At 46.2% G+C, this 24749-nt stretch overlaps 2 long non-coding RNA genes across 3 annotated transcripts; one reads left to right on the plus strand and one right to left on the minus strand.

Moving 5' to 3' along the window:
- The first annotated feature begins 991 nt into the window (after window positions 1–991).
- On the plus strand, window positions 992–11278 carry LOC140682136 (uncharacterized). 2 transcript variants are annotated; one of them, XR_012053399.1, is made up of 3 exons: window positions 992–1510; window positions 7328–7464; window positions 9274–11278. It is a non-coding gene; the product is annotated as an uncharacterized lncRNA (long non-coding RNA). The 2 variants fall into 2 exon arrangements; XR_012053400.1 differs by lacking the exon at window positions 7328–7464 and having other exon boundaries at window positions 998–1510.
- A 10289-nt stretch (window positions 11279–21567) lies between these two features.
- LOC140682110 (uncharacterized) lies at window positions 21568–24744 on the minus strand. Its single transcript, XR_012053357.1, has 2 exons — window positions 24179–24744; window positions 21568–21852 (listed from the first exon to the last, which is right to left on the minus strand). It is a non-coding gene; the product is annotated as an uncharacterized lncRNA (long non-coding RNA).
- Between the last annotated feature and the right edge of the window lie 5 nt (window positions 24745–24749).

Below are 24749 nucleotides of genomic sequence, written 5' to 3' on the forward strand. Positions count from 1 at the left end.
ATCAGGAGCATCTTTCAAGGCAGCTGACAGCCTATCAATAAATTGTCCATATGGTTCGGTGGCTCCTTGCTTTATGGTCGCATAAGATGCTGATTTCTTCTTATCTGGTACCAAAAGCAAAGCTTGATGGGCCAGCTGTTGTGACAATTGATGCATTTCAATGGGGTAGGTAAGTTGCACTCTGTTGGTTGCATATGGTCCATGCCCAGTCAGCATATCTGGCTGAATTCCATAAAAAGGATCTCCCACAACTGTACGTCTGTTGGCCTGCTCAATTGCCAAATGTCTCCATTCCCTTTCAAATATGAGGAACTGCAAGGGTGTCAGCAGCAGAGAGGCAATATTAGATGAATCAGCGGGACAAAGCACATCTGCTGTAAATATATATTGAATGATGTTCCTTGCTGCTTCTGATCTGATCCCAGAAGTGCTGACTGTCTGCTTAGCTGATTGTAGGATTTCCCACTCATGGGGCTCCCACACCGCATTCCCATAAGATACTATGACAGGACAGGCCAGAGAACTGACAGTCTCCCAATCTCCATCTAAAATAGCATCTTTTACCACTAAAGCCCATCCCGACTGCAATGGATTTTTTAAAACAGCTGGCAATGCCAATTGCTGTCCAGCGGGAGGTTCCACTGGTTGAATCTGACGATTTGAAAAGGTGGCAAGTTGGGCTATTTTTTGCTGTAATATATTTGGTCTTTGTATCTTATTTTGTGATTGCTTCTTCCTGTGACAATCAACATCAGGGGAGTCTGACCCTGAGCCATCAGAATAGGAGCCTGGTGGGAGTGGGCAGTGCAGCGCTACTGTAGTGGGGTGGGGGCTGCCTGCAGCAGGGCTCTGCTCTGCTGCTGTCTGGGTAGCTGCATCTGCCAGTTCACAAGCACGGCTGCGTTCAGCCGGGGTGTTTGCCACCGCCGGGTATGGCTGAGCCGCGCCTCTGCGCACGCGTGCCACCGCCGCCGCTGCCGCCGCTGCCGCGTCCGCAGGGGAGAGAGGGGCTGGCGCTGCCTCGATCCTGTCTCCTCCCTGGTCTCCACCTTGATCTCCGCCCTTGTGTTCCACCTCCTGACTCAGCCCCGTTTCGTCACTAACTCTGCCTGCCTCCTCAGGTGTCACCCCGCCTCCCGAAAGACCCGGCGGGGCTATTGCCGGTTTCGCCTCACTCCACCGGACCGCCAAGCTGTTAACATCCGTTGTCTGCGGGCGAACTTCCGCCGCGGACGCGCTGCCGTTTGCACCTGCCCATCCTGGTCCGGTTGGCCCAGGGCTGCCTGGCCTGGCGCTGCCTGTCTCTGCTCAGGCGCCTATATAAGTGACAAATTCCTTAACAGAGGGACTGACTGAAGCCTTCTGCCTTCACACTGGCCGCATATTATAAACACTAAAGAATTTTTCAACCCGAGATGGCTTCTGGACCTCTATCTGTTCTGGTGTGGACCGCTGAAATGCCTGAACGGCGACCTCTGCAGTATTTTTCTCCGTGGCCATGCTCTGCAAGGTATGTAAAACTTTTTTCCAAATGCCTCCCAACTCCAGTACCATTTTCTTATCCTTTCCGCCCTCCACCACGGCATCCCAAAGCAACTGCCCTAGTTCTTGCAATTCGGTTTTACTAAAAATCAGCGAAGGCTTTTGCAACTTGCCTTTGTTCCTTGCCCACAAAACCAGCTGCTCTAAATCAGCCTCTTTCACTTTTTCAGCTCTCTTTGAAAGAATATGCAAAAGGAGCCGCAATGAGGCCTGCAGATCCCCGTCCATTGTTTTCACCCTCTCAGTTTGCGGCTTACCTCAACCACCTCCGTAGGGCGCTCTGGTTGCTTTTATTCGGCATGGCAGCACCCCCGCTTCAATTTCCCGGCTCCGGTCATGTCCACACCCACTGTTAGGGCTGCTTGTGAACACTGTAGTCTTCTTTCTTTTTGCTCCGTGCTCCAGCGGGTTCCCGCTGCTAAACAGTGATGCGGAAGTCCTTCTTCCTCCTGTCATGAACGGCAGAATTTGGAGTCTGGAGTCTTCCCCGCTCCGTTCACTTGCTCCTCATTCGCAGTAGAGCAAATTCAGGAGCCCGGTCTCCGGCACCATAAGGTGATGCGGACCTGATTTTTGTCGCGACTAAAAACTGGCTCTCTGTTCTCGTATGAGTAATTTGGGAGCTTTTTTTTTTTGGAGTGTTCTGGATCCTTGATTCGGGTGCCACTCTAAGCCAGGGACCTCTTTAGACAGGAAAGCTGGACTGGACAAATGCAGATCGAGCCCATATGGTTAATCAAACGTTTTCCATTCATTAGTGAGAAGATGGCAGTTTATATACACTTTAATATAGTTTACAGTTTACAAAGGCACTCTCATAGGCAAGCTAACATTGTTTGTCTTTGTCTTAAGGTGGACTAAACTTCACGCTATAAACCTACACTACTTCACACCCAGAAAGCCCAGTGCTTCAAATCACACCTTAATATAATTTCTAACTTTGCCACAAACTCTTAATTTCTAACTGCGTCACAGGCTCACAAGGCCTGTATCTGAGGCCTAGGCTGGAGTAACTCAAATCTCATTCTAGACATAAAGAATGCCCTCTCTCTCTCAGAAATGCTGCAACACTTTTTCCCTATAATGCATGAAACTATGGGGAGATTAAACATTCAAACTGATATAGAGAAAAAGCCTCCATGTTAAAGTAAGAAGATGTTAAAATAACTGTGATCCCATGAGACGTTTAAACAAAGAAAGAGAGAAGAGTAATCCTGTGCCCCCAGGAGAAGCCGATCTCTGTTCCCAGGAATGAAGATGTTTTTAGAAATAGATAAAAAGAACTTTTACCTTTAAACAGCTCATTTTAAAAACAATACCCCATAAGTCAACATAACACATAGACAAACTAAAAGAAAGTTTGTAAAAAATAAATACTTAATGATTGCAAATTTCTCCAGGCAGCTGCTAATCATAAAAATTGATAAACATGAAACAACTATTTTTTCCTTTTGTAGAAAAGTCTTCATAACATTAACAAGAAAAACTTCTCTCCCTAAGTAAACTGAAGAAAGACTATTTTCGAAGTAGTAAAATAACTAAACATTTTACATTTTGTTTCTTTACATTATCAGAGAAAAAAAACCCAAAGTTCTAAAAAAATTATTTTAATTCCTACTACTTCATTTTCCTTTTAATTACTATTCATAAATTTTTTTTATACCCTTTTAAAATTTTAAACCTACTTTACCTTTCTCCTAATCCTATCTCACAACAAAAACCCAAATACATTAATAATTAACCAACACCAAAACCTACCATACTCTTTAATACATTAACCAAGTGTCTTGGTTTGGAAAGGCAGGTGTCTGCTAAGGAAGGTAGGACCCTCCCCTGAAATGGAAAAATGCAAACCCCTTCCCTCTGAATTGTTATAAATTTGAAAGTAAGGGGGGCTCTCAGGCAAAAAATGTGGGAGCAGGAATAAGAGTTTTTTATTAGGGAAGAAAATTTAAAAAAAAAAAAAACAACAAAACGAAACAAAAAATGCAGTGAACAAAACCACCACTGACAAAGTCAGAATACAACCTGACACCCTGTTAGCCAGGGTGTTGGCAGCAGTCCAATTGGGAATTATGGCTGCAGTCCTCCTGGAGTGTCAGGTGTGGTTCTGTTGGAGCAGTGATCCTGTAGAATAAAGCGGTGTAGTCTTCCTGCAGTGGAAGAGGCAGCTGTTCCTCTGGGAAATCCAGTGCAGGAAAAGCCATGCTGCTGTTCCAGGAACTCAAGATTATATCCAGGGAGAAATACTTGGCTCCTCCCTCTGGGCGTAGCATCTCACAATGGGATGTTAAAGTTCTTCTCAGTCATGCAGTGACATTCAATAGCCTATTATCAACAGATGTCTCCCTTGAGAGAGGATTGGTTGTAGAAGAGGAAAGGAAAACTGCTCACTTAACAGAAGACAACTGCTACACAGATGGTAATAGACTAAATCTTGCTTCTCAATCTGAGACACCAAGAAATCTTAAAATTAAATAAATCTTAAATTAACAAACAAAAACCACTACAGAAGGCTTGCCTTACGGTATAATAAAAGAGCTGTGTCGCTCTGCCTTAGACAATGGCAGTAATGCCCCTTTTACTATTAGCCTTTTGGAAACTGTGGTGAACATGTATGATTTGGAACCACAAGACTTTAAACAAATCGCACATCTTGTGCTGATGGGTATGCAATTCACTGTCTGGATGTCAGAATGGAGAGAACTTTGCACTGTTCAAGCTATGGACAATTTACAGCAACCCCAAGGGCATGTCTTGCAACCTATCAGTGCTGAAGCTCTTATGGTGGAAGGCCAATATGCTCCTACCTCTAGACAAGCTCGATTGCCTGAGGAAGCTCTTTAGCAGTCAAAGAAGCTCACTTTATGGGCTTTTCGTAAAGTGCCAGACAGTGGCATCTCTAAAAGACAAGGAGCTGATGAACCTTTTATCAAGTTTCTAGATAAGCTAAAAGCCACCCTAGATAAGCAGATAGACAATGTCACCGCACGAGACATATTACTGAAGCAGTAAGCAGTAGAAAACACAAACCCTGACTGTCAAAAAGTTTTACAGTCCCTGCGAGCCCCCACTGTCTTAGAAATGCTTAAGGCTTGTCAGGGAATGGGCACTGCTTGTCATAATATGACCTTGCTTTCTGAGGATCTCGCTACAATGAACATTTTCTTGGGATCAAGTGTTTGTTTTGCATGTGGGAAGCCGGATCACATGAGATGCGAATGCCCCCGGAACAAAAGTGATTCTTGGGAACCAGGCATATGCCCACATTGCTGGAAAGGATGGCATTATGCAAAACAATGCCAATCTAAATTTACTAAAGAAGGGGAGACACTCCCATCTACATCAATGAGCCCTCTGGGAAACTGCCGGGGGGGAACGGCGCATGGATAGCAAATCAAAATCCATGTATTCATCCCCACAAATGCCTTGAGAGCCCGGATAGCAGGAAGCACTAGCACGGACCTGGCCTCTGTCATCACAATAACTCTCCAGTATAGCAGTGTGCACTGTTTGCCTTCAGGTGTCCAGGGACCACTGAGCAGAGGGTGCAGCACACTTTTGATTGGTCAATCATCGGCTACAATGCAGGGCTTTTTTGTTCTCCCTGGACTCATCGATGCATATTTTACAGGGGAGATTCAGATAATGGTTTGGACCCATGTACCCCTGTGTCAAATTTGTGAAGGACACTGTTGAGTTTTTCATGGGTCTTGGGTCTTCAAAGAGACAGGAGCAGTTGTTGGTTGTTGTAAAGTTGTTTATTGCATTAATACATTAGCTTTGAAGGTGAAGAGTTCAGAGTATTAAAGTCCATGCTAAAAGCTTTCTGGCATAGAGTCCTGATGTTCTGAGCAGAAGTAGCAGAAGCAGTAGAAGCAGTAGCAGCTAGCAGAAGCTACTACCACCTTCTTCCTTTTGCACCCTAATACAGGGGGATTGTATTCATAAATCATCCAATCAGCTCAAAACATGATTCTAAAACAATCTTCCTACACCTATCCGAGCTAAATTCTAATGTGCAAAAGTAGTGTTAGTTCTCACACAAAATTTACCCATATAGTTCTATCTATTCATGCAAATATTTCTATCTGTTCTATCTAGAAATGCAAGCAATGTTCTGCTATGTTTTTGTTATGTCTGGAGCTAAGTTAATTTTGTGAAAGGTAACACTACGGAATGTTAAACTAGGCTTTAGGGCGTTTTACTAGCTAACACAGTCTCTTAAGGCACTTAAGATGTATTTCTACTTATTTAAAACTAAAACTTACACTCCTACTTCATGTCTGTGTGGCTTAATATATTTCAGTTCCTCTAAAGGTTCCAATTCAATCCCTGCATTCCTTTCTCTCTCTGAGGGACTCAGAGAGGTGTCTATTTCATCCATTCCAAAAGGACAATTGCTCCTGGCTCTCAGCGACCACGGGATGGAGGTTCACCGACTAGCTGTCGCTTGTGCCTGGAGGGCAGACACGCAAGTCGCCGCTCCCAAGTCTCTGCCGAGACTATTGCGGGTGGGGGTAATTGCTGCGGCGTGGGTTGTTGTCAGATTTCTGAGAGAGACAGGAATGATTTATATTTGGAGTAAGGGTTGAGCTACCCTCAGACTAGGCCTCTGATAAGCAGCCTTGGTGGAGCCTTGGAGGCCTTTGACGCAGTAAGAAAATAGTTGTTGCGCAGTTAGAAATTACTTTAAGGTAACCACAGTATTAATAGGTTTTCTGGGTGTGAATTAGGGTAGAGTTGCAGTGTGAAAATCTGGCCACCTTAAGGCACAGACAAACAATGTTTGCTGACCAATGATAGTGTGCTCCCAATTTGTAAACTATATTGAAGTGTATATTGTTATGAACGAGCACAATAGGCTTTCTAATCCAATTAAAAAGATTTATTAATGGTAGGAAACGAAAGCAAATCAGCGCGCTGGGCAGCAGTTATTCCAACTACCGCATTTTCGTGCCCCGTTCCCCCCCAACTTATTGGGTCTTCTCTTCCGGATGTGTGACGTTCTGGTGTCTTTTCTGCGCAGGTGCACTCTGTTGCTAGGTGGTCGTTTTCTGCCTCTTGGTGGTCGTGAGATGAAGGCCAGTAGTCTTCCTCAAGGTTGTTCCTGTGATCTGGGAATTTTCTCAAAACAAGAAATGTTATCTCTAGGCACGTTTACTCGCATTCCACAAGATTACATGTTTTGCTAAGTCTGTAACGGAACTGTCCTTGAAGATATTCGCTTAGGTGCTTTGATGCCTAACAACCTCAACTCCCTAAATTAGTTTCAACTCCCTAAAACAGTGTGTAACGAAGTTGTCCTTGAGAGATATTCTGGAATGCCTGGCAAAATGAGAACATGTTCAGACAAGTGAAAACTCTAAGTGAAAATTCTATTTTATAGATGTGAAAACTCTATATTATGAACAAAAAGGCCTTATTTTCCTAACATATATAAACTGCCGTCTTATAGATAATAAACGGAGAACATAGTTTTAACCATATTGGCTCGACCTGCGCTTGTACAGTCCAGCTTCCCCCATTTTATAAGAAGTCCCTAGCTTCTTCTGGCACCCGCACATGGACTTGGAAGACTCTGATGAGTTCCTGAATCGTCTTTGTGATGACAGGGGATGCTCTCCAAATTGCGTGAGGGGAAGATGCACGACGGGAAACTCAGATCCCAAATTGCTTCTATTAAGTAATGGGGATCAGAATGCCGGAGCAGTGAAGTCTCCACATTCAAAATAGTGCAGGTCACGACGGGAAGACGATTTCCGAATTGCTTGTTTTGTGACAGGAAACGAAGGAGCAAAAGACTCCCCGGTTCACACATTGCCCGCACAGTGGACGTGGACATTTTGGAGCAGGGGGGCTGGAGCGAGTGTCTCTGCTGGCTCGAGAGAAAGCTAGGAGCACCTCGCATTGGTTGGAAAGGTAAGCCGCATGCAAAGAGAGAGAAAGGGTACATAGAGAGCGTCCAAGAAAGAGCACTGTGGTTCCTTTTGAATATCCTCTCCAAGAGAGGAAAAAAGACAAAAAGAGTCCGAGTTAGAGCAATTGACTCTCTGGGAAAAAGATAAAGGAAAGTTACAGAAGCCCTCCCTCATCCCTAGCGAGACAGGGTGGCAAGAACTAAGGCAGCGGGCTGTGGCAGAGAGCACTCGCCGGACACCCGGGCAGAGCGGGGCAGCAGCGGGCACAGAGCAAAGTTGGAGTGGGGCTGGCCGGTGCCTAGCCTAAGGTGGGCCCGGGGCGGTGTGGACGTCGTCCAAGAGACGGAAGGCTCCTTGTTGCCGAACATCAACACAATGAGAGAGAGGGACTTCCCAGAAGCGCAGCTGGGGCAGGCGGGCTGTGGCCACGGCGGGGGCGTCTCTTCTCACATCCCCATGGTGACGGAGCAAAGACGGGAGCAAGACGGCACCGCCCCCTCATCTCCCTGGAAACACAGCAGCGGCGGCGGTGTGCGCGTGCGCCAGGGGGGTCGCGGCCACGGCCGCGAGACAGCAGAGATCCATGCGAGGGGGGGGCGAGTTTGGACACGGCGCGGCGGCAGGACGGCAGAGACGGTCTGCAAGACACCACCCAGTCCTGGTTGCCAAGGCAGCAACAATGCCGCGGGCAGCAGCGCCACCAATGGCGGGATGGCAACATTACAGCAAAAATGTCAACAGCATTTTTTCCAATTTCTTATAAGAGACAGAAAGCGTGATGGAAGGTACAGCAGTACCAAGTCATTGTCCAAGATACAAGGAAGGGGGAACATTATACAAATCAATGTTATTTCAAATACGATATGGATAAAATCACTGTATAAAGATAGAAGTATTAGTAATGATTTAACTACCAAAGATGTCTCTGAAAACAAAGCATTTGAGAAATGTCAGTCAAATGGATTGTTGGTATTGAATTTGTAATTTTTGGTTTTGGGGTTTTATAGATAATATAATAAATAATGATTATTGTTAAGTTTTTATAAGTAATGTTGAGATAAATAGTGATTGTTATTAATGTTATATGAATGCTTTAAAAGGATTGTCTTAAAGTATTTTAAACATTTCTTGTTGATAAGTGGATCATATAATATGAGTTGTCTGATTTTTGTGATAAGAATTATTATTAAGGTATTGAGGTATTGAGGTATTAAGGTATTAAGGATTTGTTATAGTATTTTAGTCAGTTTTCATATTATTTGATGGCTTGATAAATTTTTAATCATAAGGTTTCTTACTCATAACTGTTATTTCTAAGAGTTTTGTTTAAAATGTGTTAAGTGATATCCTTCAATTGGAGTTTGGGCTCTAGCTCTACCTGGATGGAGTGACTGACCCAGATGTTTTCTACATCAAAAAGTATTCAAGTCCTTTTGGCTTGACAATTTGACCATATAGGACAGCTGAACCTATGTTTAGAGGGAGTTTGAAGAGACATGAATCCAGACATGATTTCTCCAAATCCCTGTTGTTTTAAGGTTTGTCAGGTGCTGCAGACTGTGGGATGACAATTTGATATTGTAGCGCTTGGTAACTGTAATTTTATATGTAATATTAATTGTGTATTATCTGATTGATTTTTATTTGTTGTTAGTTTCTTTACTACACGCATTGTTCTGTTCTTGATATTTTCTAATGTTTATAACAAAGATGTTGATATCTCCATTTCTTCATGCAATTTTAGGGACCAGAATTGAGATAGAACACTCCAGTCCCTGTGGGGACATTGTGTTTGTTTCTGTTTTAACAGGTGCAGAGTCTAGATGGATTTCAATGAAGAATGTAGAACTTATCAACTGCAAAAAGGCGCTGATCTCTCCACAAGCGGAGCAGAAGATGCACAGAAAATGTAGATTGTGTGAAGATTTGTGTTTCAGAAGATAGTGGACTTTGGGTTTTTTCATAGATGTGGGTTTTTAGTGATGTTATGGAATGTAATTACTAGGTTTTGATTTATTTTAGTAAGGCCTGTGATTCTTCTATTCATTTCACCATTGTTTTTCAATGGCAAAAGAAAAATAGGGGAAATAATTTAGATAATCATAAGCATAATTGTAGGTTTATCATAAGTTATAGTTTGTATTTAGAATTAAGTTTGTTCCTTTCATGTTAAACAGGGCAATCCAGAACATGAGAAATATGTGGTGAGTCAGAGTGTTTCTATTAAGTAGTGTTTTAGTAACTAAGTGTCATGGTTTGACGCTGGCACAATGCCAGCCCCCCCATGAAAATGCAACCTATCAATCGAATGCTGTGAAATGCGATCGAGAACAGAGCAAAGCAGGCCAAATTTAATAACAAAGAAAAAAATTTATTACACTACTACTACTACTATAAAAGGAAAAGAAAGAAAAGGAGAAAAACCACACAAAATTCAAAATGAAAACCTTCCAAAACATTCCTCCTCCCACCACCCAACTCCAACAAACCACAGCGAGACCCATTTAGATCCTTAATCAAGTTTTCACCCTTCAATATAATCAATACTGAGTCCATCGGGGAAGAGAGGAGTCCCCCTTGCACCATAGACCCCCAGGAAACACAGCTGCCACCTCTTGTGTTTCCATGTCACACGTGGCACCGCCCAGACACACCGGCCAGTGTGACACTCTCCTCTCCATGTCACAGTGCTCTTACCACCGTGCAGGGACAGAGACTGCTTATAGGGCCCCTTTAAGGATGCTTTGCCAAGGACCAACAGGAACAACAGTCCAGTGTCTCATTTCGGGACTACAATCCCCCCCCATTTTCCCCTGAGGCCAAGGGTCCAAGAACAGAGATCGTCTTCTCTTCTTCTCTGAAGACGAAGGGCATCATCACACACTCCTCAGCTTTCCTCTGTTCAGTCCTGAACTGGTAGTTGCTGAAGGAGGTCTCTTGGCTCACCAGTGCATCCCCCTAAAATGCAGTCCCTCTTGAAAGAAAGAGTGCTTCAGTCTATGGTAAACAAGAAGAGTCCAGCCAAAAGCCACTCCATCATCTCCCCCCAACCTTTTTCTCTGAACATCTGAGGTCCCAGGCTGTCTCTCCTTCAAATTGAGGAGGAGTAATATTTCAGAAAGCCTTCATTTCACAGGAAAGGGTTAAAATTCCCAGACTCCCCGGACAGCTGAAATCTCAGCCCAGGACTCCGTCTCCAGTCTCCCACGCTGGGCATCTTCCCCCCCGCCCCCCCTCCTCTTTTTCCTCTGCCGGCAAACTTCCAGGTTTCTGCTGGCTCTCTATCTCTTTTCCCTCTAGCTTGGGGGGGGGGGGGGGGGAAACAAAGACATCCCAGATGTTCTCCACCCTTCCGTCCGCAGGAGCTGGCACAGTTCGGTTCCGATCCTTCACCCTTGGCCTACCTCCCCAGGCCACATGGCTTCCCTCCCCCACCCAGCCCGGGCTGGGCGGGGGAGGTCTGTACCTTATGATGACCAGAACCAGAGAGAGCCAATTCTCCTGGGAATTCCACTTTTAACCCCTCTGTGTTCTCAGAGGTGTGTCCACCTTCAATTGGTGACCCCAAGTGTCAGTATCCAAACCTGACCCCTGACTGGATTGACCTCTTCCTTTCAAAAAAAATTCTTTTCCCGTGTCAAATCACGACACTAAGGTATTTGGAATGCTTGACATTGACAAGAGACAAAACATGTGGATCACTTGGGCCACAAAATGTTTGCTGACTAATGATAGTGTGCTCCCAATTTGTAAACTATACTGAAGTGTATATAAACTGCCATCTTATAGAGAATAAATGGAGAACATAGCTTTAATCATATTGGCTCGACCTGTGTTTGTCCAGTCCAGCTTCCATGGGTAGCACAGCAGAGGCACAGAGCACAAGGAAACGGAGGCAAAGGAATAAGAAAAGGACACTTGTCTGAGTCTCCAAATATTAAATCTCAAAATGGGGCAGGGCAAGTGACAAATCTGAACCTGAACAGACTACTTTTATAGGGTAGAGGCAACATGGGGAGGACACAACCTTTGACCAAGAGGAGGGCATTAGGGGAGGGGTGAAGGGTAAGGTCTCCCCAACAGAAGCCAACACGGGGAGGGAGCAAACCCTACAATCCAATTCTGCTTCGAGGAAGGGATGAAAGACAGGGAACACTCCAGAACCAAAGGAGTGTGCTATCTTTGACAGACAGGAGTAAGACAAGGGAACGAGGGAGGTATACAGGTGGATTGACATACATTTTGACAGGGAAAACAACTTGGGACTGAACCATTAGGGAAGCTAAATGGGGTACATAGAATGAAACATTACAAACTTATAACAAGGAATATTAAAGCATACTACAGAAGAACCAACTGTAAAATAACAGACTACCACATCTCCCTGTTTTTTGTTTTATAAAGTTGAAAAAACAGCTGGGGAGGGGTACCAACTCCATCCTGGAACTTAGTTCTTTAAACTTCTTTGCTTTCAGGGGCACTTTCTTCCCACCACTGTTGGTCCGTGGTGGTAGCAGCTACCACAGTATTTGAAGAGAATGGGTTAGCAGTGGCAGTGGAAATAACTCCTTTTAAGATTCCAAAAACTAAGGAAACTAAAAGTATAACACCTAAAATGCAACTAATGTCTTTTACAACAGAAAGCATCCAGCCTGACAGGCCCCAATTCTTCCTATTCATAGCTGGTCAGGTGGATGTCTAGGAAAAATGGCAACATAACCATGAAATAAAGGCAACCAAACACCATGTGCTGGGAAAAAGGGTCAGGGTCTTCCTTTTCCCTTTCGGTTTGATGCAACTGCATCACTTGTGGGATTATTTTGGAGATTTAGAGGGACAATTTCCGACTCAGTTTCCTCTCTTATGGGAGTGTATGGTTTCACCCACTTCTTGGGGATCCACTTTACTCCTGAGGGCGTGGACACACATGCGTATCCACGGCCTCATGTCACTAATTTAAAGGGACCCTGGATGTCTTTAGAGTCTGGATCTCTCACCATAACAGAAGATCTTTCCTCGACTGGCAGTCATTGGTGATGGTAAAAATGCCTCAGGACTGGTGGGTTCGGGTTGTCAAAAGAACAGTTAGGAAATTTGATAGTAAACAAAGCTTTACACAACCTGTGCGGCAGTGACAAGACCTGGACATCTCCTCTCTAGCAGGTGAGGACTTTTTTGAGTGTTTGATGGGTCCTCTTTATCACTGCTTGGCCGGTGGGGGACTGCGGTATCCCAGTCCGATGTTGAACTCCCCATTCCTGCAAAAACTTGCCAAACGCCTTGCAAGTATAGTCTGGGCCATTATCTGTTTTGATGGTTTTGGGGACTCCCAAGGTCGCAAAGGCCTGCACAAGATGTTTCTGTGCATCTGAGGCCTTTTCCCCTGCATGGGCCGAGGCAAAAACTGCTCCCGAGAAGGTGTCCCCTGATACATATATGTATTTCAGCCTCCTGAATTCAGGCACATGGGTCACATCAGTTTGCCACACCTCACAACTGCAGAGTCCTCTTGGGTTTATTCCTGAACCCAATGATGGTAGGGAGGACTCCTGACAGTTTGGGCATGTGGCCACAATCGCCTTGGCCTGATCATGCCTTAGGTGGAATTGGTGGATCAGACCAGGAACGTTTTGATGGAATTGCTAATGGCTAAGCTTGGCCTGTTGGAAGATGTTAAGTTGGCTGGCCAGCTGCAAAGGGGCAGCTGGGGTGTCTGCTCTACTGTTCCCTTCACTGATAAACCCGGGGAGGTCAGTGTGTGACCTCACATGCATCACAAAGAAGGGTTGCTCCCGGTGGGAAACTAGATATACAAGTTTCGAGAGCAAGCCAAAGATGACTGGATTGGAGACTTCCTTCAAGATGGCATGCTCTGCTATGGACACCACTCCTGCTACATAAGCTGAATCCATTACAATATTAATTGGTTCTGGGAATTCCTCAAAGGCCCTAACGACTGCATCCAACTCAGGAACTTGAGGAGAGCCCTCTACAACTTTAATGTCGGCTTCCCACTGCTGAGCTTGAGGATTTTTCCAAGTCATAACTGACTTGTGGGACCCTCCAGACCTATCAGTAAAAACTGTCAAGGCCTTTAACGGGCGTCTACTTTGGATTTCTTTTGGAATCAAATTGAACTCAGTGTTAAACAATTTGTGAGCCAGGTGATGGATAGAAATTTGGCCTGGATAACTGTCCAGAGCAAACTGCAAATTCTCATTTTCACGGAGCAAGTGCTCCAAGGTCTCCTTGGTTAGTTTCCCGGTTGATGTTTTGATGGGGACATGGATACATGTGAAGTCGCACCCCGCCAACAGTCGCAGACGGACTCTAGCCTTCATGATCAGCTGAGTCATCAGCTCTTGCGGCCGTGTGATGCTTTTGGACAACTAATGACCGAGGAACACCCACTCTATGATTAGGAGGGGGTCCTTCTGGTCCACGTCCCATTGAAAAATGAGCCCGTGAAGGTGTGGCAACTTACCTAGAATAATGTAACAGAAGGGAAGGCCCTCACAGCAACGGTGGGCTTGCCAGCCTGCCAGTGTGGATTGCACCTTCTCGAGCGCTGTCCTCGCCTCCTGAGTCAGGGCTCTCAGAGAATCTAACTCCTCTCCCCCCTTCAACAAGTTGAAGAGGGGAGACAGATCCCCTGTGGTGAGCCCTAGCCAGGTCCTGATCCAGTTCAAAGACCCACACAACTGTTGGAGGCCCTGCAGGGTCTTTGGGTTGTCATTTATGAGAACCCTCTGGGGATTGATGGTCCCGTTGGAAATTTCGAGGCCCAGATACTTCCAAGGCAGCAGCTTTTGTACTTTCTCCTTTTGCAACTCAAATCCAGCCGCTGCCAAGGCAGTGATAGTGTCCTCAAGTGCTCCTGCAAGCACATTGTCATCGAGGGCACAAACAAGAACATTGTCCATATAGTGATATATGATGCAATCTCTCGCCCTAGCACACACTGGGGACAGAATTCTGGCAACATACCACTGGCAGATGGTGGGAGAGCATTTGAGGCCCTGAGGCAATACTTTCCAATGGTAGTATTTCATGGGAGCTTCTCTGTTGGTGGAGGGCACAGAGAAAGCAAAGCGCGGAGTGTCGGCTGGGTGAAGGGGAATTTGAAAAAAGCAATATTTTATATTGATGACAGCCAATGACCAATTTTGGGGGAGCATTGAAGGGCATGGCATCCCTGGTTGGAGACACCCCATGTCCTCAACTGCATCATTAATTTTTCTCAAATCATGGAGGAGGCGCCACTTATCCCTCCCTGGCTTTTGGATGACAAAGACCAGGGAGTTCCAAGGGCTATTGGTTTCAACGATGTGGCCCTTGGCCAAGTCCTCCTCTACAATCTGAGTGAGCACACTTAATTTCTATTTGTTCAGCGGCCACTGTACTACCCACACTAGTGTATCTGTCAGCCAATTTAGCTTCTGGGTAGGGCGCTCTTCAGTGACTGCCACTAAAAATCCTAAGGGGCTGGAAGTTCCAATTTGGCCCCCCATTGAGACATGGCATCTCTCCCCCATAGGGTGAACTTGGAATTCAACACGAATGGGTGTATAGAGGCCAATTGCCCATTTGGTCCCTTAATTTGTACAATGCTCCTGGATCTTTTAGCTAATTGGGTGCCCCCAACACCTAGAACCTCGCTGGACACACTTTGTAGCTCCCACTGTGACAGCCATTTGTGTGGAGGAATGGCCATCACGTCTGCCCCCGTGTCCATCATCCCTTCTAAGTGGATGGGATGCCCCCCACTCTTAAGGTCACACCATACAAGAGGCTTGTCCTCTCCCAGCACTTCGGTGAAATAAATGGAAAGGTCCAGGTCATCACTGATGGCATAGGGCACTGGAATTGCCTGCACAATGACTTGGCCCTCCAGCAGGAAGAGGAGGGGATGGACAGAGTGCGCCATGAGACTGAATCGCTCTGGATTGAGTAACAGGATCCCCGGGGCGATTTCAATCTCAAGGGGAGTGTACTTGGTGTCCTCAACAACAAGGTACTTGCAGTTTAAAGATGGGGAGTGCTTATAAGTCTCCACCTGATGGATGTGAGGGAGAAGTCCAGGCACAGCGGTGGCTACTTGCCAGTCCTGACCATGAAAGAAAATAGGATTCGTTAGTCGCAGCCAGTAAGGTTCTCTTTTATCTGAAGTTATTACTTGAGCGCTGGCATTGTTGTCAGCGACCCCCCCCCCCCATGGCCTGCTGTATTTTTATCAATGCGCAGGACAGACCCGCGCTCTGTATTTAGGTTTTTTTGTGTCTAGGAAGCTTCCCCTTCCCATGCCCTTCCCCTCCCTGGAGTCACCCTTCCTCTGAAGGGGCATTGACTTATAAAATGTCCTTCTTGATGGCAGTGGAAGCATCTCCTCCTAGGTAGTTGATTCCCTCAGGTAACAGCTGCTGGAGCTGCTGTCCATTCTAGCATGGCTGGTTTCCTTGGGGTGTCTTCTACAGTAATCATAGCTTTCTTGGTGCACTCCTCTATAAGCTGGTCTAGGGTGGGAGTTGGAGTTGAAGGGAGTGACAGGATGACTTTTCTGCAGGCTTTGTTTGTGTTGCTGGAGACTTTCTAGTATCAACTGTTCTTGCATATCTAGGTTTTCGACTCTTTTCTACAGCAGAACAATCTCGTTCAACAAAGTCTATAAATGTCTCTGAAAAAGACTGCTTAATAAAAATATAGGGTTGGATTTGTTCTTTGGATGGCATGGTCAAGAAAGCTTTCTCTGCAGCATCTTTAACTTGATCTAGAATTATTTTTGGAATCCCCCCTGCTTGTTTCTGTGCCTGCTCCCAGTCACCCTCACCAACCAGATGATCAAAGGTGATATCATTCCCATCTGCATCAGTGGAGCATTCAGGATTCTGCAAGAGCAGTGGAAGGAGGTGCCCTACTAATCTCTTCCATGTGCGCTCCCATAATTTGTACTCGGATGATGGGAGCAAGCAATTAAAAAGCCTTTTTAAATCTGTTGGAACCAGCATGTTTGATGTAAATGTTGCTTTTAAAAGGCTCCTAAAATATAGCTTTTTTTGCTAAACTCACGCTGCGTTCGGCAAAGTTCTTTGATGCTCTAGTACGAGAGGGGTTCCCATCTGGGGTGGTCTCCCCTTGCATTATAAGTGACTGGGGATAGGAAAAGCGAGTTGTTATTTTCCACCACTTCCGGTCTCCCTGGCACTACACTCCCGGTCCCCCTGTTACCCTGGGAACCAAAAGCCAGAGCATAGGAAACAGGAGGCTGGTGGGCGGACACCTGGGCGGGGCAGCCGAGGAGGAGGAGGGGGTTGTTGATGACACATCAATGGGAGGACCAGTGGGTGGAACAGTGGGTGGGGTAAAACTGCCCCCCCCTGCAAAGGAAGAGGAGGGACCCAGGGAGAAGGAAGGATCAAGGGTCTGGGCGGGAAGAGGGAGAAAGGGGTTCTGAGAAGAAGCATCTGCTATAAGGCCGAGGCCATTTTGTGATGCTTATGTGGGATGAGGGAAGGAACTGTCTTGGAACTCAGAACTAGGAATTCTAACAGGGACAAAGGGATTGGATTGAGGGATTGGGGTGAGGTCCCTGACAGTTTGGCCATCACTGTCAGAGCAGGGGTTCCAAGGGGATCTGGGGGAGCCAGGGAGATGGTGGCAGCCCTGCATCTTCTGAGGCCGGGCTGCTCCCCCCTGTCCACCCAGTGTGGGGGAAGAGGGAATGGAAAAAGAAGGTGGGGAAGGGGGGTTCCTGGGGAAAACTGGGAGTAAACTCGTGGTTTGTTTTTTAACGCCCATTTCTTTCACTTTTAACACATCCCAAATCAATAAAAATAATTGCATAAATCCCTCTTTAACAGAGGACTCACCTCTCTTTGTTAAATCACTCAATTTAGCACTTACTTGCTTCCAAAATACAACATTTTGCGCATCTTGTGAAATAATATTTGTAAAGTTAAAAAACAACCACCTCACGAAACCTTTTAACAATGCCCTTTGAAAACACAACACCCGCCTCCCTCAGGGACCTTGCAACTTGGTAATAAACATCCCTTTCCTGGGTAGAAAGCCTGGCGCCCATCCTGTCAACCTAGCCTAACTTCCACCCACCCTCTGCAGGAAAAAGGAGAGAAAAGGAGAGAAAAGGAGAGAAAAGGAGAGAAAAGGAGAGAAAAGAAAAGGAGAGAAAAGGAGAGAAAAGGAGAGAAAAGGAGAGAAAAGGAGAGAAAAGGAGAGAAAAGGAGAGAAAAGGAGAGAAAAGGAGAGAAAAGGAGAGAAAAGAAAAGAAAAGAAAAGAAAAGAAAAGAAAAGAAAAGAAAAGAAAAGAAGAGAAAAGAAGAGAAAAGAAGAGAAAAGAAGAGAAAAGAAGAGAAAAGAAAAGAAAAGAAAAGAAAAGAAAAGAAAAGAAAAGAAAAGAAAAGAAAAGAAAAGAAAAGAAAAGAAAAGAAAAGAAAAGAAAAGAAAAGAAAAGAAAAGAAAAGAAAAGAAAAGAAAAGAAAAGAAAAGAAAAGAAAAGAAAAGAAAAGAAAAGAAAAAGTCCTGAAAGCCAACGGGGCCGGACTGAGCATGCCACGTGTTGCGCGTCCCCTTCCCTCAGGAAACAGCTGCCCACCTCCCGAGCCCCTGGCCAGGTCCCTCTCAGACCCCCAGAGAGCTCACCCAACCGTCGACTTCAGGAAATAAAGCTCCAGAAGGGGTCCTCGGTGTTATAAATTATGACACGGGACCAATTTGTTTCACTTTATAAAGAGAATTTTATTAATTTAGCAAGCAAGCAAATACAGGCAAATACAGCGCTGGGCTGCCGGGGAGTCTCTGCTCCACCAACTGGCTCGCACCAGTTCCTTATCTCGGTCTTTCTTTATACTGTATCATTTCCTGTTTACGTGGCCTTCCAGATGTACTCTGCGCATGTGCTCCCTGTTGCTAGGGGGGTCTTCTTCTGCCTCCTGGTGGTCCTCTGGATGAAGGCTGGTAGTCTTCCTCCTTTATCCTCTTCATGACCTCTCCTTATTTGGTGAGTTCTTTACTTCTTTCTGGAACTTAGATACCATCACGCAAGCACACATACATATTGTTCTAAAGCTACAACTTCCCCGCCATTCCATCAAGCATGTCAAGCAAGCCCCGCCCGCGATTCTCACGCTCCACTATGACTCAGCTCAGTGAACAAACCAGACATTTATCCATCACACTCAGTTCCAGAGACGCCTACCTGGACACCAAAGAGAAGGCTACATCTCCTTCCTCCGGGAGCACCGCTGAATAAAACTCAGTGTGCTCACATGGAGGCGATGGCACAGCAGGGCTTATAAATCCAGGAAACGTTTGCCCGCAGTACAGCCTGTCCATCTGGTTTCTTCGCACGGAAACCGCGCCATGGCATTATGGAGTGCCAGTGCCGGCATTCCTTGCAGCAGTGAAGACGCTCAATGTTGGTGCGCCACCTGAGTCTGTCTCGCAGCGGTCACAGGATGGAGGTTCGCTGACTAGCTGTCTCACTTGTGGCCGGAGGGCAAACACGCAAATGGCCGCTCCCAAGTCTCTGCCGAGACTGTTACGATGGTAGTGATTGCTGCAGCATGGGTAGGGCAGCAGACGCACAGAGCATGAGGAAACCAAGGCAGAGGAATAGGGGAAAGACACTTGTCTGAATTGCCTGAAGGGGGGAATTCCCAAAGAGGGGCAGAGCATGTGACAAATCTGAACATAAAAGGACTACTTTTAAAGGATAGAGGGAACATGGGGAGGACACAAACTTTTGAATTATTAAAGAAATATGGATATTGATCTAGTACCAATATCCAACTGTGATGGACTAAAACTCTCTAACAGTTTAAAGTTAGAAAGTGTATGTTTATTGCGACGTTGGGTAGCGTGCGGGATAGCTCCCAAATACACACCGCGCCTTTCAAGTGATTACAGAGCCCTTTTATCCATACAAGTATTGAATACCCAAAATACAAATACATATTCATAATTTTGGTATATCCCATTCTTCGTTTCGTATGCTAATCATTTCAAAAGCTATTAAGCTTTATTAAGTTTGTTCCTTGAAATGGGTCCGTGGTCGCTTTCATGGGGATGGGTCCCAAAATGAGGAAGTAAATGAAGTCTTCCTCGTTCTGACCTTTCTACCTTTTCAATGCAAATATAACAAATGAACTCTTGGTAGAACTCCCATTCTTTGTCTTCAATTGGTTTCACACCAGACGAGGCCCACAATTGTCTTATGTTCCTAAAAGCTATTTCCCAGTTTCTATATTCTTCATTATATAAACCCAGCTAACTAAACATTGTATTGACAAGCAATCAATTATTAGTTAACTACTAACTCCTAACTTCATCAAGGCCTACTCATTTATTTAAATTAACTCTAGTAAGGCTTATCTCTAACTAAAATCTTAGCTCTTCTAAAATCTCTAAAGTCCTTAAAGTTTATGTTTCACTTTGACCAATAGGAAGGCATTAGGGGAGGGATGCAGGGTAAGAGCTCCCCAATAGAAGCCAACACAGGGAGGGAGCAAACCTTACAATCCAATTCTGCTTCGAGGAAGGGATGAAAGACAGAGAACACTCCAGAACCAAATGAGTGTGCTATCTTTGAGAGACAGGGGTAAGACAAGGGAACAAGGGAGGTATACAGGGAGAATGACAAGTGGATTGACATGCATTTTGGCAGGGAAAACTGTGGTAAGCAACTCAGGACTGAACCATTAGGGAAGCCAAATGGGGTACATAGAACAAACCCTTACAAACTTATAACAAGGAATATTAAAACATACTACAGAAGAACAAACTGTAAAATAACAGACTACCACACTTGTGTTTTGTCAAGGGGCACTTCTTACCCCTTAACTGAAAGGGGGGGCGGTACTTGTGGTCCCTATTATTGTGGAGGGCAGTTCACAGTCTCTTGGGGATCAGGCACACACAGTAAGGAAAGCCCAAGGCCTCTCTGCAGGGATGACAGTGACTTTGAAACAGAGTTCATCAAGATTTCATCTTGGACTAAAAGAGGGAAAGGTAAATTACTTCATATGCATGGACTAAGCTTTTGACACCCAAGCGCTTCTCTTAACTTGAAAGAGAAGTAGCACCTGTTAGTGTTAAATTTGAGTGAACAACTGTTATGTGTTAAAAATTAGTGTTCACAGAGAAAGAAAAAAAGGTAGGAAGTGGCAAAAGGAAGGAGGAAAACAAAACATACCCCAAGCCATTGTTTTTCTCAAATCCAGGATTTTCTGTTTGGATGGAGCGGGGTGTAGAGTAGGTTTCTTTTGAGATTCAGGACTGAGAGGTCACATCTAGGAGTGTTGTCTAGTGAGAAATCCCTTCTCCCTGATCTGTACCAGGGTTGTTCTTTAGTTTTTTACATGGATGTTTAAAACTACATACATCCACTCCTCATTTGACTCACACCACTGCCAGTAGACATGGTCGAACTCAATTTCCCTTTCATTCCGCTCTATCACACAATACTTCAATAACTTTAGCCTTGTCCTTATCTCCAGTGTTGGGGTCATATTTCTACCAGGCTAGTTTTCTTCCCAGGGGGCTGTCAGGGGGTATACCTGTTGATATCTCTTCATTTACTTCTTCCCTCAGGGATTCCCTACTTGCTCCAAGTCTCATCCCCAACAGCCAACCATAGGGCCTCTCAACAAAGCCCGCCTCCCCAACAGCCAGAAGAGAAAGAAAAAGAAAAGAAAGAAAAAAAGGAAAAAGAACCTTGCCTCCCTCCAAGAAAAAAACAAAAGCAGACAAACAACCTGCCTGCAGTCCAGAGACACGCGTATAACTGGGCTAGACCCCCACCACCAGCAATGCTGCACACAACTACATTCAGCACTGCCGCCGCCTCAGCTGGGTCGGCTAGCACTGGAAGTTACTGTGCTGGGCCCCTGCTTGCCACTATCCATGTGGAATAGCCCCCCCACTGCGGTTCTTGAGCCCCCCGCACAACCAGGATAACCCCTGACTATTGGCAGCACCAGGCTTCACTGTGCCCAGCGCCCCTGGTTGCTGCCGTTCACGTGGACCCACTCCCACTTGTGGTCTGGAAACCCCTTGTCCTAGTTTGGAAAGCAAAACCAGTGAGAGGCTCTAAGTCAGAAATACAATTTATTAGGGAAAGGGAACAAAGAACCAAATATATACAATAGCACAAAAGAAGAACTACTGACAGAGTTAGAGATACAACCTGACACTTGCTGGCTAGGGCGGTGGTAGCAGATGTGGTTCTGTCCATGCAGTGGTCCTGTAGACTGATGTAGTTTCCCTCTGGAGGTCCAGTGTAGAGAAGGTCTCAGCTGTTCCTCTTAGAAGAGGGGATCTACTTGCTGTCTGCACAACCCCGCTTATATCCTTGATGGCATCATTTGGCTTCTCCCTTTGGGTGGAGCATTTCACAATAGAATGCTGTGATTTTATCAGTCATGTGGCTAAAAGAACTGGCCTTCCTGGAGGGACTTATCTCTGAGTCACAAGATAAGGGGAAAAAAAAAGGAATTGCAGCTTGAGGTGGTAATGGAATACACCCCAATATTATAACCTAGGACACCCCTACACAACTGGGCTGGTCCCTGACCACTAGCAGCACTGTATTTACAGCGCCCTTCCAGTTGCTGCCACCCACGTGGTGCCCCTGCAGTCCCTTGCCTGGAAACCCCACTACTGGGTTAGCCCTGCCAGGCACTACTATGCTTGGCACCTCTAAGTCACCACTGGCAGCCCTGCACAGGCGAGTGCCGACGCTCCTCTCCCCGACGCCCTTCCTCAGCCCCGGCTAGCTCTGGGGAGAGGTGCGGGCAGGTTTCTAGCACTTCCCGCTGGACCCTCGCAGGCTTTGGGAAGCACTATCGGAGTTCCAGAGAGCAGCCAGCGACCCCACGGCAAATTATGAAGAGAGTCTTTCTCTGGGGGCGAATTCCGTTTATTGTAATCCAACGGGGAATACAATAACTCGAAGGGGACCAGGCATGCTGCGCCGGGGTTTGCCAGAAAGGCGCGGGCAGGGCGGAACGCACTGGAGCCAGCCAGAAGAAAGTGCAAAACGAACCGCGCAAACAAACTAAATACGGAATGGGGGAAAACCGAACAGCCAATGGGGTAAAAACGCGGAGGGGTTCGAGGGTGGTGTGATACGGGGGTACATCCAATGAAGGATAGACAGGGGAAGGGTCCCAGGTCCTTTACCAATCACCCGGCGTCCCGGATGGAAGATTCTAGGTGGATGGGAAGGGACACCGAGTGACGGACAGGCATCTGGGGTAAACAGGGGGATGACTTAGCACTTTTGGGGATAACGGACACGCGGGGGAAAGGCGGGAAAACCCGGGGAGAAACCATTACAGAACCGGGGGTACATGGAACAAACCTATACATAATACAAATGTAATAAAACATAAAAAACACAACTCCACAGGCGAGCCTGCATCGCTGGGGTTTTACTGTGCCTAGCATGTCCGGTCACCACTTGCGTGGACTCCCACAGTCCCTGCCGCTACTGGTCCCCGGTGATCCCAGTCCCCATCAATCTAACACCCCCTAAATCCAGTACCGCTCTTTCACTCACATCCTGCCATTTGCAGTTCTCCTGCTTCCCTCTAACTCCATGTCCCGCCCTATATCTGCCCTTAAGCTCCGACGGACCAGGTACAGATCCCGTGCACAAGTGTACTACTGCCTGGAGCTGGGGTTTATGCTCTTGGATTACGGGTGATTAATCTGGCCAAACTAATTATAAGGATGGTGCCTTTTAAAATCAATTCTCCCAAGTCTCATTTGCACCTCAACCACACTCCCGGACTCCATTTCACTCACACCCAGGAACACTCATGGACTCCATTTCCCCCATGCACAATACTCACAATCCTCCAGATCTTTCCATCTGCAGATTTTTTTCAGGGAACCTTTTCTTCCCCCTCTTCTTTTTCATTATTTGGTCCTTTGTTGTAGCCAGGGTGTCGACCTGCAAATTATCGATGATCCCAGGAGAAGTCAATCGGGCCACCGAATTCAGTGGGGAGCACTTCCTGTTCAAAATCTAGGGCCATGGAGACAAGGTTTTCATCCTGGATCAAGTCCCCATTTGTGAGAAACAACCACTAAATTTAAAATTTTAAAGGTTTATTAAACCTTAACAAATACAACAAAGGACTGAATAAGGAAAAAGGACAGCACACTGAGAGTCTGTGACTGGCTGCCACAAGCTTGTCTACAAAATGACTGCTCCTCCTTTTATACCTGTGGGGTTGCATCAGGCAACCCTGGCCCCTCCAAAAGTCTGTCAGTCAACTCTTCTTTGCCGTCCATTGGTGGAGACTACTTTCTTGCAACTTGATTGGAAGTCAGGTGTTGTCATGCCGTTCCCCCTAGCAACAAGCTTTCCCCATTCTCAGCTGTCCCATGCAAGGGACACATGTACATGCCTTCCCTCTACATGTCCTGGGACAACCCAGGCTGTCCGGTGGCAACAATATGGGGGGGGGGGGGGGGGGGGGGAAGGAAACTATGGGGAGAACAGAGGACATCTAAACAACAAACCACAGCAACATAACCATACATTAATAAAATATCTTTTAACTCAATAATAACAAAATCAAATACTAAATTCTGGAATACCAAATAACCCACCCATAGTGCTGGAAAGTCCGCACATCTCATGTGGGCAGGGTTCCTAGAAAGAATGCTTTATTAACAGGTGGGGTTCTTACCTGTGTCCCAGGCTGGACTGGGGATCTGTGGTCTCCTTGAGGAAAGTCCCAGTGCTAGCATAAAGATCCAGAGATCCCGGGATCCAGGTCCCAGGCTGTCTTTCTTCTCTTTCAGATCAAGGAGGAGTAGTGTTTTGCAAAGCTTTCTTTTCCCAGGAAAGGGTTAAAAGTCTTGGGCTCCCAGGACTGCTGAGATCTCACAGCAGGCTGCCAAACTCCCACAGATGGGCACCTTCCTCCCCCCACCTTTGTCTTCTCTGCAGCAGTATGCTGGCATATGATAAAGTTTCCAGGTGGAATGGGGTCTCTCTTTCTCTCTCTCTCTCTCTGAGGGGGCTGCCTGGGACATCTCAGTGTTTCTCCACCCTTCTGACCTGTGGGGGGCCGGCCTGGTTCCATTCCCTTCACCCCCCTCTCTCTTTCTGGGGCTGCGGCCTACCTCAGCCACAGGCCGCATGGCTTCCCCTCCCTCGCCCAGCCTGTGGCTGGGCAGGGGAGGGTCTGCACTCTTCACTGACCCTGACTGGAACAGAAGAGAAAGTTCCCCTGGGAGTTCTCTGCTTTTAACCCC

This window comes from Taeniopygia guttata, chromosome W (genome assembly GCF_048771995.1).
Source record: "Taeniopygia guttata chromosome W, bTaeGut7.mat, whole genome shotgun sequence".
NCBI lineage: Eukaryota > Metazoa > Chordata > Aves > Passeriformes > Estrildidae > Taeniopygia > Taeniopygia guttata.